Source organism: Humulus lupulus, chromosome 8, assembly GCF_963169125.1.
Source record: "Humulus lupulus chromosome 8, drHumLupu1.1, whole genome shotgun sequence".
NCBI lineage: Eukaryota > Viridiplantae > Streptophyta > Magnoliopsida > Rosales > Cannabaceae > Humulus > Humulus lupulus.
Window position 1 is genome coordinate 135,706,751 of NC_084800.1, and position 14,590 is coordinate 135,721,340.

The window sequence follows — 14,590 nt, forward strand, 5'->3', positions numbered from 1 at the left end:
AATGCATCAGCCACTACATTAGCCTTCCCAGGATGGTATAGGATATCACAATCGTAATCCTTTACCAACTCTAGCCACCGTCTCTGGCGCATATTTAAGTCCTTCTGGGTAAAGAAATACTTTAGACTTTTGTGATCAGTATATATCTCGCACCTCTCTCCATACAGATAGTGTCTCCAAACCTTAAGTGCGAATACCACTGCAGCTAACTCCAGGTCGTGCGTGGGGTATCTCTGCTCGTACTCCTTTAATTGCCTTGATGCGTACGCTATCACTTTCCCAGCCTGCATCAACACGCATCCCAGACCCTGTCTAGAAGCGTCACAGTAGACCACAAACTTCTCATCATCCGTTGGCAGGCTCAGCACTGGTGCATTAATCAATCGCCGCTTCAATTCTTTAAAACTATTCTCACATCGATCTGTCCACACATACTTGGTTTTATTCCTTGTCAATTCTGTCAATGGAGTAGCAATTCTGGAGAACCCCTCTACAAACCGCCAGTAGTAACCTGCTAGTCCAAGGAAACTTCTAACTTCAGGAACGTTGCTGGGTCTAGGCCAATCTCTTACTGCTTCCGTCTTGCTTGGGTCGACCAGTAACTCATCCTTACTGATAATATGGCCCAGAAATGAAACTTGCGATAACCAGAACTCGCATTTGCTAAACTTAGCATATAACTTATGCTCTCTTAACCGCTGCAACACCAGGCGCAAATGATGCTCATGCTCTGTCTCTGATTGGGAGTATACCAGGATATCATCAATAAATACAATCACGAACTTATCTAGATAATCTTTGAAAATTATGTTCATCAAATCCATAAATGCCGCTGGGGCATTGGTTAATCCAAAGGACATAACCAGAAATTCATAATGCCCATACCGTGTCCGAAAAGCAGTCTTTGGCACGTCCTCTTCTTTGATCCTCAACTGATAGTAGCCTGATCAGAGATCAATCTTCGAAAACACTGTACTCCCTTGAAGCTGATCAAATAAATCGTCGATCCTAGGCAATGGGTACTTGTTCTTGATGGTCAACTTATTCAACTCCCTGTAGTCAATGCATATCCGGAGCGATCCATCCTTTTTCTTAAAAAATAATACTGGAGCACCCCATGGCGAGAAGCTCGGTCTGACAAACCCTAAATCCAGTAGTTCCTGCAACTGAATCTTCAATTCCTTTAATTCTGCCGGAGCCATTCTGTAGGGTGCCTTGGACACTGGCTCTACTCCCGGAACCAACTCTATGACGAACTCAATCTCCCGCTGTGGCGGCAATCCCGGCAGGTCTGCTGGAAACAAGTCTGGAAACTCACAGACCACTTTGGTTTCATTCGGTCCCACTGCCGTCACCTTGGAGGAATCTACAATGCTCGCTAAGAATCCTATGCAACCCTCCTGCATCAGGTCTCTAGCCTTTAGTGCTGAGATCGTAGGCACCCGCGGTCCATTCACCGTTCCCACAAACACAAAGGGTGCCTTGCCCTCTGGTTCCAAGGTCACCATTCGTCGCTTACAGTCAATTGTTGCCCCATACCGCGTTAGCCAATCCATTCCTAGTATTATATCAAAATCGTCCATATCTAGCTCAACCAGGTCAACAAACAATTCTCTACCGTCTACAACTATTGGTAATGCTCTAACCCACCTCCTAGAGACTACCAGCTCTCCCGTAGGCAATAAAGTTTGAAAACCCCTAGCATACAAAATACTAGGTCTACAAAGCTGATCAATCACCCTAGCAGAAACAAATGAGTGCGTAGCACCAGAATCAATCAATGCAGTAAACAAGGATCCAGCGCTAAGAATCTGACCTGTGACCACTGAGGGACTGGCCTCTGCCTCAGTCTGAGTCAAAGTGAAAACCCTAGCAGGAGCGAGGCTGTCTCCCTGCCTTGGTTCCTCCTTCTTAGCCTGCGGGCAATCTTTCTTCAAGTGGCTGGTGCTCCCACATACAAAGCATGCCCTGGTCCGGCACTCGCCCTGATGCCGTCGCCTGCATCGAGGACACATCGGAAAGTTCCTCCAGCTGTCATTTCCGCCCTGACGTCCACCAATCGAACCGCGAACCCTCCTATCAGAACCATAAGGAATAAATGAATCGGGTGCTCTCCTCTTCTTCTCACTGGGGCCGCTGCCCCGACTAGGCCCAGAGGAAGAAGGCACTACCCTCCTGGTATTGCGCCTAGCAGAGCTATCCTTCCAGATCTGATCCTCAGCCCTCTCAGCAGTGAGGGCCTTGTCTACCACTTGCGCATATGTAGTCTCTGGAGCTAGTGTAATACTCACATCGCGGGCGATCATTACATTCAATCCCCGTATAAACCTGTCCCTTCTGGCCGCATCAGTCGACACTAGCTCTGGCGCAAACTTCGCCAATCTGTCAAATACCAGGGTGTACTCGGTGACGGATAACCTGTTCTGCGTCAGGTTGACAAACTCATCAGCTTTCGCGGCTCGAACTGCCACGCTGTAGTACTTCTCGTTAAAAATGCTCTTGAACTCTTCCCAAGTCATAGCTGCAGTATCATCCCACCATATTCTTGCATCATTTCTAAGCATAAAACTGGCACAATTAACCCTATCCTTTCCTTCAACTCTCATGAAGTCCAAGATTACAGAAATCGTACTCATCCACTGCTCAGCCTGTAGTGGGTCTGCTCTGCCCTCAAAGGTAGGAGGTTGCTATTTTCTGAATCTTTCATACAGAGGTTCCAACCTGTTCTCAGTCACAGGTTGAACCGGAGCTGGTACCACACTCGGCTGTAGTGGTAACCCAGTGGCTGGTGGAGGAGCTGGTTGCCTCAACTGACTAAGCTCATCCTCTGTTCTCTTCAACCTAGCCTCCATCTCGGCTAAAATCTGCTGCCAGTTCTGAGGAGCAGGTGGAGGGTCTTGACCCTGGTTGTCATCCTCGGCCCGGATGCTGCGGAGTCTCGATGATTGACGAGGCATTACAACTAAATGCCTGCAATCAATGACACCGCTCATCAGGCATGATAACAAGGTCCATTTTCCACCTCTCAATCTCAACAATAACCCAAAATCAACAATCCAACAAGACATATAGATATCATACAGCACACAATGGGCCTTGCCCTGGCATCATGCATATGTTATTTCACTCATCATGATCATAACAACCTAAGCAGGCACACAAAGCATTAACACATATTCAGATATATTAATCAACCATACCAATCAACCCTGAGTTGAGCTTTTCAATGGCAGCGTGCGTACATGTTCGGTCAATCTCCAGAACCAATAAACCTTGGCTCGCTCTGATACCAAGTTGTAACGCCCTACTACCTTAGAGTCGTTACTAAGTGAGTTTAAAACGGAAATTGTGCATTTGACTGACTCTACGTGGTTTCTAAAACCAAAAGTGTGTATAAACCGTAATCTTTGAAAATGTTTAGTTTCATTGAAAACATTAAGTATCAAACATCCGGGATCCCAAAGTAAGGTTTACAAAATATTTACAACTCAAAAATGGATTTACACCAGGTTAACTATCAAAAGAATGAGTTAATACAGCCATATACAAAATGCCCCCAACCAAAGCAGTCGGGCAGGCCGAACATGTACGCGCCGCCCCCACGCTCTCCATACTCATGGCCGGTTGACTGACTCCTTGCTTTTACCTGCCACACAGAGCACCCGTGAGCCAAAGCCTAGCAAGAAAACTCATACTGTATATAACATATGCATAGAATATAGCTGACATATATCCATTAATAAATAGGAAAACCATCAGAATGAACAAGCACGGCCATGCTGCCCCAGAGGCCTTACCAAAGCCTGGGGTCTCGGTCCTTACCGTAAGGATAACTCATGTATCCATTGGGTCCCACCCTGGCTATAAGCACTCCATGTGGTAAGTGTTACTTCCGGCCCCAAGGCTGTTCTCGGCCTTCACCGCTCTCGGCCTTAGCCGTTCATTTCATTATAATCACACATATAGTACATTTTGAAATAATCATTCAAACATATAATAATTCATTTAAGGTTATACATTTGCACATAATACAATCTAGGGCCATGCCCTGCAATAACACTGTGGGTTCATGCCCTGTTCTCGGGTGTTACGGTTTTCTTACCTTTCAATTCGATAGCTTTGATCACCCGACTCCTCGAGCACGATCCTACTCGAGCCCTAGCGCTCACCTAAGAAAAATCCACAAGTCAAAGTCATTACCAAACCTCAAGTCCAAAACCTAGCCTCGGGACCAATCCCGAACCCCCGGGAAGTCCTAGATCCCCAAAACAAAGTGGTGGAATCGAGCCCCGAACCCTAGGTCAAAATCCCTCAACAAAAGCCCAAAAATCCCTTTCTGTGAACAGTGCAGCGCTACAGCGCTCTTAAGAGGGCGCTGTAGCGCTACAAGCAGAACAACACACCCCCAGAAACAGGGCCTAGCGCTACAGCGCCCAAAGACTAGCGCTAGTTGCAGACTGGCAACCCCAAAAATCGTTTTCTGCGATTTCTTTTAACCATTTCAACCCCAAACTTGTCCAAATCTTTCCCAAACCCAAAAACAAACTTATCAACACCTCACACTCATCCCAAGCATCCCAAGAACTCATAACCCAAGTTCAAACAACCTAAAACTCAAGATCTACCATAATGAACCCTAAACCCAGAAATTCAGTCAATCAACAAAGTTAAGGACTTAGAAATCATACCGTGGATGGAAATTCGACCTTGAGTTGAACCCTAGACCTCCTTAGCTTGATCCTTCTCAACCTTGGCCTGATTTCCCCAAAAATCCCCATCTATTTAGCTCAAATACACAGCTCAAACCAATCAAGCCCTAAAACTGAAACTTCTAAAAACTTACCTCAATGTTTGATGTGTTCTTGCTAATCCCTTGCCAATCTTCAAGTCTAGCTTTGGATCCTTGATGCTCAGCCTACCCTAGATCTCCACTGAGCTTAACTCCAAGAAAAATATGAAAGGAAATGATGGGAGAGCCACAAACCGATCCTTTGAAGAAAACCCACACTGTTTTTCTCTCTTTTCCTTTTTCTTCCTTCTTTCTTTCTTTTCTCAGCCTTACCACTCTTTTTTACCAATTCCACTAAGTATAAAGCTCCCTTCAACTTATCTCTAAAAAGCCTAAAGACCAAAATGCCCTCCCTATTAATTCTAAACCTTTTTGTCCAAGTAGGGCCATTTTAGTCATTTTACCCAATTCCCACTAATTCCTCGAGTGTCGATAATAATTTCCCGCTTGCTACCCAATACCTGATTAATCACCAAATATATCCCTCATCAAGATTAACCTCAATATATTTTCCAAATTCCCATTTAAACTCCCCAGGCTTAACCCAAGCCGGGTATAGATTCCCGCTTTGACTTTTCTGCTAACCCGCTCATTCTAGGATCGTCTCGAGTCACAGATCACAGATATCAACAAAGTCATGCCCAAAATGGCCAAATTACAATTATGCTCTTTCTAAGATAATCAGGTCTACATGCATACTAATTCACATAGTCATGCATCTCAAATAATCAAATAGTCATATAACATGCATTAAATCATAATCATGCTTTTAACTCATTAAAGTCACACACAAAATCCTATTATGCCCTCCAGGCACACTAATCAAGGCCCTTAAGCCTTAATAGCGAATTTGGGTCGTTACAGTAGTAGCTCGAGTAACTACAGTTCTTGACAATTTTGAAGGTTGGACGAGATGATAACTGGGAAGGTTTCATTGTCTCCCATGACGACATGTTTCAAACCATCATGAATTTGGGTCAATTGAACATTTGGAACTTCTTCAGCAGAAGTTTTTGGCTTTGTCCTCTCATGAGGTAGCTCTTCAAAGTGAGGTTGCCAAAACTTAGTCCCTTTATTGCATGAGTCTATGTGATCTGATATTGCAAGAGTTGACTCAATAGAACCGGGACTTTCATTGTTAGATAAAAGAAGGAGTTCATCAAGATTCTTGAAATTGCTTCGCAATTGAACCTCCTCGGGAATTCAAGTGTCAATCATGAATGTTTAATAACATTCATCATCTGCTCGGGGTTGTTTCTTGATGTGGAAGGTACTGACTTCAAGAATCATATTTCCAAATGAAATTTTCATTAGACCATTCCTAAAATTTATGAGAGCATTGGCAGTAGCAAGGAAAAGTCTTCCAAGTATAATAAGAATTTTTTATTCCATATTAACCACAAATTAAGTATCAAGAACAAAGGAATCCACGGGGTAATAGAATTTTTCAATTTGAACTAAAACATCCTCAACAATACGCCTAGGCTTTTTGGTGGGGCAGTCAGCAAGCTGTAGCACAACAGATGTTGGCTTAATTTCACCAAGACCGAGTTGCGAGTACACAGACTAAGACATGAGATTTACACTCGTGCCAAGATCAATGCTTGGCTAACTTCATGAGTCCCAATATTGCAAGAAATGGTGGGACAACTAGAATCTTTGTGTTTCGGCGGTGTCTTTTGTTCCAATATTGCAAGAAATGATTGAGCACTCACTTGCTCAATCAAGAAAACAGTCTTCTTGACATGGTTCTTCCTATTTGCAGTGCATAGATCCTTGATAATTTTGGCATAAGTCGACACTTTTTTTATGATGTGATGCAAATGAAGATTAATCTTCACTTATGTTATAACAACCCTAAAAACATACAAGAGCAAAACATGTAGAAATCTAAACTTTTACATTAAATCATTGTACCAAAACTCCAAATAAAAAAAACTTTTAAAAAGGTCGTGCGCTCACAATTTTAGTTTAGCGAATAAAAATACAACTTCTCTTCCACAAAGTTATAACAAAACAATTATCCAAAAAGAAATAACAAACTTCTAGTTTTTTCTTTTGAAAATGTAGATCCATATAAAACCTCCCCAAGTCAGGCCACATGTACATATCCACAAGCAGACTCCAGTGCTCACTGCTCCACTTTGCTTATGCACTTACCTACAACATGAAACAACTAGTTAAGCGAAAATGCTTAGTAAGAATAGTCTTGCACACAAATATTATAAACCCAGTAACGGGTTGACCTAAGGTAGGTATCACTACCGATCACTAGGGTGTGGGATAAATTCCAACCCTATCATAAAATTCTTAATAATAGCCATACAGAAAATCAAGCACATTGGTTGCACCCAACAACCCATTTTCATACACATCATATCAACCTGCATTAAGAAAAATCCCCAGAACATACAATAAGGATAACCATATCTGAATAATAACTTTGGTTGTTTCTAACAACCAAGTTCACACATAACACAATAACATGCACTCAAAAATTCCCAAAACATACAATATGGATAACCATATCCGAACAATAACTTCGGTTGTTTCTAACAACCAAGTTCACACATAGCACGATAACCTGAACTGAAAAAATTCCTAGAATATACAATATGGATAACCATATCTGAACAATAACTTTTGTTGTTTATAATAACCAAGTTGACACATAGCACGATAACCAGCACTCAGAAAATTCCTAAAACATACAATATATCACTCGTATCGTAATATCCTGCAATCAGAAGATTCTTAGAATATTCAAATATATTTAACACACATCATGACTAAGAAATTAAATCATCAACAAGGGATACGAGCGTCAACCCAGTTCCACCGTTGATATCCTGGCTCCAACCCGAACTTTATTACCATTGTTCTGGCTCCAACCTGGACTATATATTCACCATGTCCTACCTTCTACCTGGACCATATATTCTTACCATGCCCTGCCTTCAACACGGACTATATATTCTTACCGTGTCCTGGCACCAACCTGGACTATATTATGCTAAGGTTCTAGCTTCAACCTGAACCTACTTACCATTTAGCTGTAGAATGCAAAAGCATGGCAAGAGTAGGTTTTTTTTTTTTTACATATATACAACATTTTTTTTTTACGTTTTTTTTTTCTACTTATACATATATGTATGTTTATATATATATATATAAGTAATATTTTATTTTATTATTTTTTAACCGAAAAAATACTAAATATATATACTTTTTTTTTTCTTACTTATATATATAATTTAATTTTTTCTGCGTTTTTTTTAACCGAAAGAAAAAAATTCAAATATATTACCAAACTTTGTTTTAAAACAATATTCAAATTAATTAAAAATTAGCAAATAAAAAAATACAACACACAAATGAAAGAACACTATACTAACACAATATTCATACCAACAAAAATACGAATAAAGTTACCAACATCTTGGTAAAAATTCCACTAAAACTCTTGAAATACTACCTCCTCGGCAACGACACCAAAATTTGATTAACGTCCAAACGTGACTTCTACTAAGTGATAATTGTAGTGTAGATGGGCGGTCGATTCCACAAGGAAGTAACTAAGAACAAAATTATTAGTAAAAAAATAAACACAAAAGATTAGTACAAAGTAAATGAAATCGAAATTTGAGATTTTTGTTATCTTTTGATGGAATGAGACAAGTGAAATAAAAATAAGATGTAATCAAGAGCCGAAAAGTAGAAAGGTTTCAAGAATCATCCATATGCTTGTTTAGTTACTTGATTTACAAAATTACACAAGTAAATAGTTCACATCCCAACATTTACTTCAAAAATCTAAAATTAAAGTCCATATTCTTTTCTAACAAAAGTTCATTTCAGTTATAAAGTTCTTTAGTTTAGGAGCACAATGTTAATCTTATGAAAAATATAAAAATGACAAAATACCCAAGGGCAATAATGTAATAGAAGATTAGACATAAAATTATGAATCAATCTTACTTTTTCTAATTAGAAACACATAGAAAGAACATGCCTAATCCTATATATTATTAGCAAAAGTAAATAAATATAACAAGTTGAAGATGAGATTGAAAGAACATAAATAACTCAAATGCATTATATTAAGAACATAGTAAATCAAAGTAGCAAAATAACATCACTAGCATATGGAATAATCCCTAACCTTCCTAGGAAGATTAGACCATTATGCTAATCACTCTCACAAAATTTTAAGAAGAAAGTGAGTAAAAATTTTGCTATAGTTTCTTTACTCTCAAAATTACATACCAATTGTGAAAGAAGAGTCCCTATTTATAGAAGAAGTCAATGACTAAAAAGAAATTAAACTACAAAGGTTGTTTACAAAATAAATCTGAAACATTAATAATAAAATATGATTTTGAAAAATCAAATCTTATTATTAATATTAACCTAGCTATTTTAGTAAATGGTCATCATGCACATTTTTCTAAATTAATACAAAATGTGAGCTTTAAAGCTCAAAATGGAAGGGTCCAAGGCCCAAAGTACACACAAAATGGGCTTGAAGATGGCTGGTGGCATCGACCAATGGGAGTAAGCCATGTGTCGTAGATGTTAGCAAGGGAAAGAAGAAGGTGTAGGTACAGGTCAGGCTAGGCTGCTCGCGGGTCGCTGGGTCACGAGTGACAAGCGCTTGTCTTGGTGGGGCAGTAGTTGGTCACGAACATGGAGCGGGCTAGTTGGGTTGCTGGCAGACGCATGGCGTGAGGTCAAAGCACCATGTGGCGTGCTGGGGTAATGGAAAATGTAACGACCCAAATTTCCTAATAACTCTTAGGGCCTTGATTAGGGAGGCCAGGATGGTGAATTATGGAATTATTTTATTATATGATATTTATGTGTATCATTATGTGATTATGTGAGTTATATTATAATATGACTTGATATGCATGTTTAGGTGTATTAAATATGTATGTGAGCCCATTTCTATTTAATTGGGAAATTTTCATAATGTGGCTCTTTTTTTGTATATTTGGCATATATGTGGTATATGTGTGGTGCTTCATTATTATTTGGTTTGCTTGGGTTTCCCAGCATGCAAGCCAATGGGAAAGTCCCAACGGGATCCATACTTGACTCGGAGTGAGACAAGGGGTATTTAGCACATTACCGGGATATTGGGTAGTGGGAATAAATATTTGATGATAAATTGGGAGTTAGTGAGATCAGGATGGAATTCTGGGAATTTTGACTATTTTACCGCGGGGGGCATTTTCGGGACCTCGAGCATCAGGATTTGCTTGAGGTTACTTAAGCTTGAAGTAACCTATCAAAATAATAAAAGAACGTTCTCTCTCTCTCTCTCTCTTTCTCTTATTCCCTTTTCTCCACCAATCACTTTTTCGAAGGAAATTCAAGTTTTAGGACTCGGATTCAAGCAAGGATCAAGGCATAGCAATTATAGGAAATATTAGAAGCTTATTAGCCAGAGGATTTAGTTGGGAAATGATTCAATCGAAGGTAATCAAAGTTTTAAGTTCTAAGTTTTAAAAAAAAAATTAAGTTTGAATTGGATTTTATGTTTTGATAATTTTTTTATTTGATTAAGGCTTAGGTATTGTTGGTTTTGGATCATGGGGATATTTGGGAACTTTGTTTGTGGGATTCGGATATGTTTGGATGGGTTTATGGAGGTTTGCTGGCTGGGTTCGAGGATGAGCCACGACCCTATTCTTGGGTGCTGTGGCTCAAGCTTGATGAAGCAGGTGAATGGGGTTGTTAGGCTATTTGAGCCACGACGCTAATGCAGTCATAGAAGGGTTTTGGGCCTGACTTGAGTGGGGCTGTGGGTCTAGTTCTTGGGGTTGCGACTCAAATGGGGAAAAGTGGCCAAAGTGGGTATTTAGTCATGGGAACTTCAACGTAAGGGCTCAGGATCGATCTTACTACCCGGTTTGGTAGGATTCGACGTCACAGAGACCAAGACTTGGTCCGGAAGTATTTATTTACCCGTTTTTATGGTATTTCATATTATGGTTGTGACTAGGTTATCACTAGGTGCTTGGAAATAGGATCTTTCTTGGGGCTTGTTTATTGGTTACCTGCTCTTGGACAAAAGGTAAGAAAATTGCACCCAGTATGTGATGATAAGATACATGTGATTAGGGCATGGCATGAATGTTAAATATGAGATTGATCAGAGCTTGAGTCTCTGTAAATGTGCATGATAATAATCATGCTAGCGAATGTTGAGTAAGCATAATGATTTCCTTATATTTTAATATTTGACATATGATATATGCCTGGGTGCATTGCTTACTTGTAAGTGGTACTGACTTATTAGTCAGAACGGCACTGGTCATATGAAATTGACCTATGAGTCAAGAGCGGCATAAGCGTACTGAACGCAGAGCCGAAATGATTAGATCTAATCAACATAAGCATTAAATGCTTGATCGATCCCAATTTTGATGAAAACTAAAAGCGCTTGTCTAGTGTAAAGGCTAGTTACTTAGAGCCAGGGCCAATAGGCTTAGGTGACTGTAATATCATGTGGCTTAAGGTGTAGAGCCAAAGTGCATGACTCATCAGTCACTTATCTAATTAGGGTGTGGTGCCCAAGTGCGTGACTCATTACTCACTTATCTTATTAGGGTGCAAAGCCCAAATGCGTGACTCATTAGTCACTTATCTGATTAGGGTGTGGAGCCTAAGTGCATGACTCATTAGTCACTTATCTGATTAGGGTGAGAAGCCAAAGTGCGTGACTCATTAGTCACTTATATGATTAGGGTGCGGAGCCCAAGTGTGTGACTCATTAGTCACTTATCTGATTAGGCTGCAGAGCCCAAGTGTGTGACTCAGTAGTCACCTATATAGTGTGTGACTCATTGGTCACCTATTCAAAGATGAACTCAATAGTCATCTATACAGGGCGCGGAGCTCCACAATCATTTACTTGGACTTTCTTGCATGCATGAATAGGGCTTTTATTTATAGGCATGCCTATTATGATTCAGTGACATGTTCACGAGCATATTGAGTTTTCTTGCTAAGCTTTGGCTCACGGGTGCTATGTGGTGCAGGTAAAGGCAAAAGAAAGCTGGACAATCCTTGAGTTGGAGAACTTAGGTGACGATACGTACATATGCGGCTACTCGACCACCACGGCCGAGGGTTTAAAGAGGAACTATAGTTAAACCCTATTTTGCCGCTTGGGTCGACTGGTTGTAAATGTTTTATTGTAATTAACCTTTAAAATATATTTTTGGGATCCCAATCTATACAGTAAACGTTTTAGTGAAACATTGTATCATTGACTAAAATTTTTAACCCTAAATCGTTAATCGCATTTAGTTACACGTTTATGGCTAAATGACTTGGTTAGTGAGTTTAGCACTATTTAAAATGCACAACGTAACGGTCCCTGGGTAGTAAGGCATTACAACTTGGTATCAGAGCGTGCCAAGGTTAAGGGTTCCTGTAGACAAGTTGGGCATGTACACTCGTCACTAAAGATAAGCTTCACTTATGGTATGGTAACTATTTATGTGGTTATGTGCTTAACTGCTTAAATAGAATGTAAATGCTTTACCTACATATTGTATTAGGAAGCATGAAATTCTGATAAAGCCTGGCTCTTACCTATTAATATGATTATATGTTTACCTACTCAGTGAATATATAAATGTGCTATTTGCATGCTGGAGTTGGAGGCATTGTATGTATGTTGGAAGAGCAGGGGTTATGAATTAATGTATGAATGTTATGGGCATGTTTTTGGTGCTGCAGTGGTTTGTGAATGTAGTGTGGTACGATTTTTCACATGAGAAAGGCTTTTGAATAGTCTCATCATGTTTAATGGGTCAAATTATTGACTGCAGATTCAGTCAGTAGGTAGGTATCCAAGGCAGATAATGAGACTTGGTGGTGTTTACACTGAGGTTGGGAATTACAACCAAGGTTTGAGTTCTTCACCTGCCCCTCAGAATTTCCAACAGGTCTTTATAGATATGCAATTAAGATTGCAGAGGAAAGAGGAAGAGATTAGGTGTTTGAAACAACAACATATTCTATTAGGGAACGCCTCTTCCTTTGCTATGCCAAGAGTGGCATCCGTATTGACTCAGCCTAGGGTTGAGAAAAGGTGGGAATTTCTTTGTGGAAGATTCCAGGAATATTATTCTCCAATTTTTTAGGGAGGCATAGATCCATTCAGAGCTGAGCAATGGATAGGCATGATCAGTTCCATCATCGACAGTATAGAAGTGGTAGGTTATGATAGGGTGATCTATGCTACATATGTATTGCGGGAAGATGCTCGACGTGGTGGGAAGTAGTATCCCAGACACGAGATACAGTTGTGATGGACTGGAAAGAATTTAGGAAGTTATTTAATGAAAGATATTACTGTGATGCAATCAAGACTGCTAAGATGAATAAGTTTCTGAATTTGGTTTAGGGAAATGCAACAGTAACTGAGTATGCTAACAGATTCGATGGGTTGGCCAAGTTTGCTTTTGATATGGTACCCACGGATGTAGCTTGAAAGGAAAGGTTTATCGAGGGATTGAATCCCTGAATAGCTCAGGGCGTTAGAGTCGCCCCAGTGTATGAAATATCTATCTATGCTCAGGTGGTAAGGAAGGTTCTTGCTGTTGAGAGCACAGGAAATGAGATTAAGAAGGAGAGTGTCGGAGAGCGTGGAGCTCATATAATAATACCTCCGTTTATTGGATCAAGCAAGAACAAGAATTGGAGACTTTATCCAAAATGCGCTCGGTGTAAGAGGCATCATCTGGGAGAATGTCGAGCAAAGGCATGTTTCTTTTGTGGAACAGTTGGGCATGTTAAGAAGGACTACTCAGGATAGAGGACAGATGAGAAAAAGGGGACAGACAGCTCGACTCCAGCTCAAGTGTTCGCTTTGATGGCTGAGGTTGGTTCCTCAATGGTGGCAGGTCAGCTTTTTAGTTCTGATTTTTGTATTGTGCTGACTGGTTTTGGTACCATGTTGTTCTTTTCTTGTTGCATCTAGAGGGGCATAGATTTGTTATGCAGGTTGCATGGTTATGTTGTGATGAGAATGTGAAATTCTATAGGTAATTTTAAGAGATGGATTAGGTCATGGTGAGAAGGGACTCATCAGTTGATTTGATAGGGTCGATTATGACTGCCTTCGATATGATCCTAGACATGGACTGGTTAACCAAGTTTGGGGCAATGTTAGATTGCAAGGAAAGGATGGTACCTCTTGGGTTTGAGGGTGAGAAACCCTTGTACATGTTGGCTCTGTGAATGGATCTTGTAAGCTTATGACACCTGTATTTAGAGCAAAAGACCTATTACAGGAGGATGCATAGAACTCCTAGCTAGTGTGGTGGATACCACTTAGGTCGTGCCAGTGGGATCAGGACAGACTAGAATAGTCTGTGAGTTTTTGGATGTATTTCCAAGGGATTTGCCAGGATTACTTTTACGCAAAGAGATAAATGGTGATTAGTTTGGTGCTAAAGACAGAATCAGGTCTAGGGTACTGGGTTGTACGGCTTCAGTAGAGTTGTAATAACTAAAGGCTCAGCTATTAAGTAAGATGGTATTCTCCAAGGTGGATCTTTGATCTGGTTATTATCAGCTGAAGATCAAGGAGAAGATTATGCAGAAGACTGCTTTTATATTAGTTAAGGGCACTAGGAGTGCTGAGTTGTTTTGATGAATCAGATGGACAAAGTATTCAAGATTTTCTAAATTGGATTTTTGATCGTCTTGATCAACAATATTGTGGTATACTCTCAGTTGGAGATTTTCCAAGGTCAAGGAACACCTTAGAAGGTAGGGGTT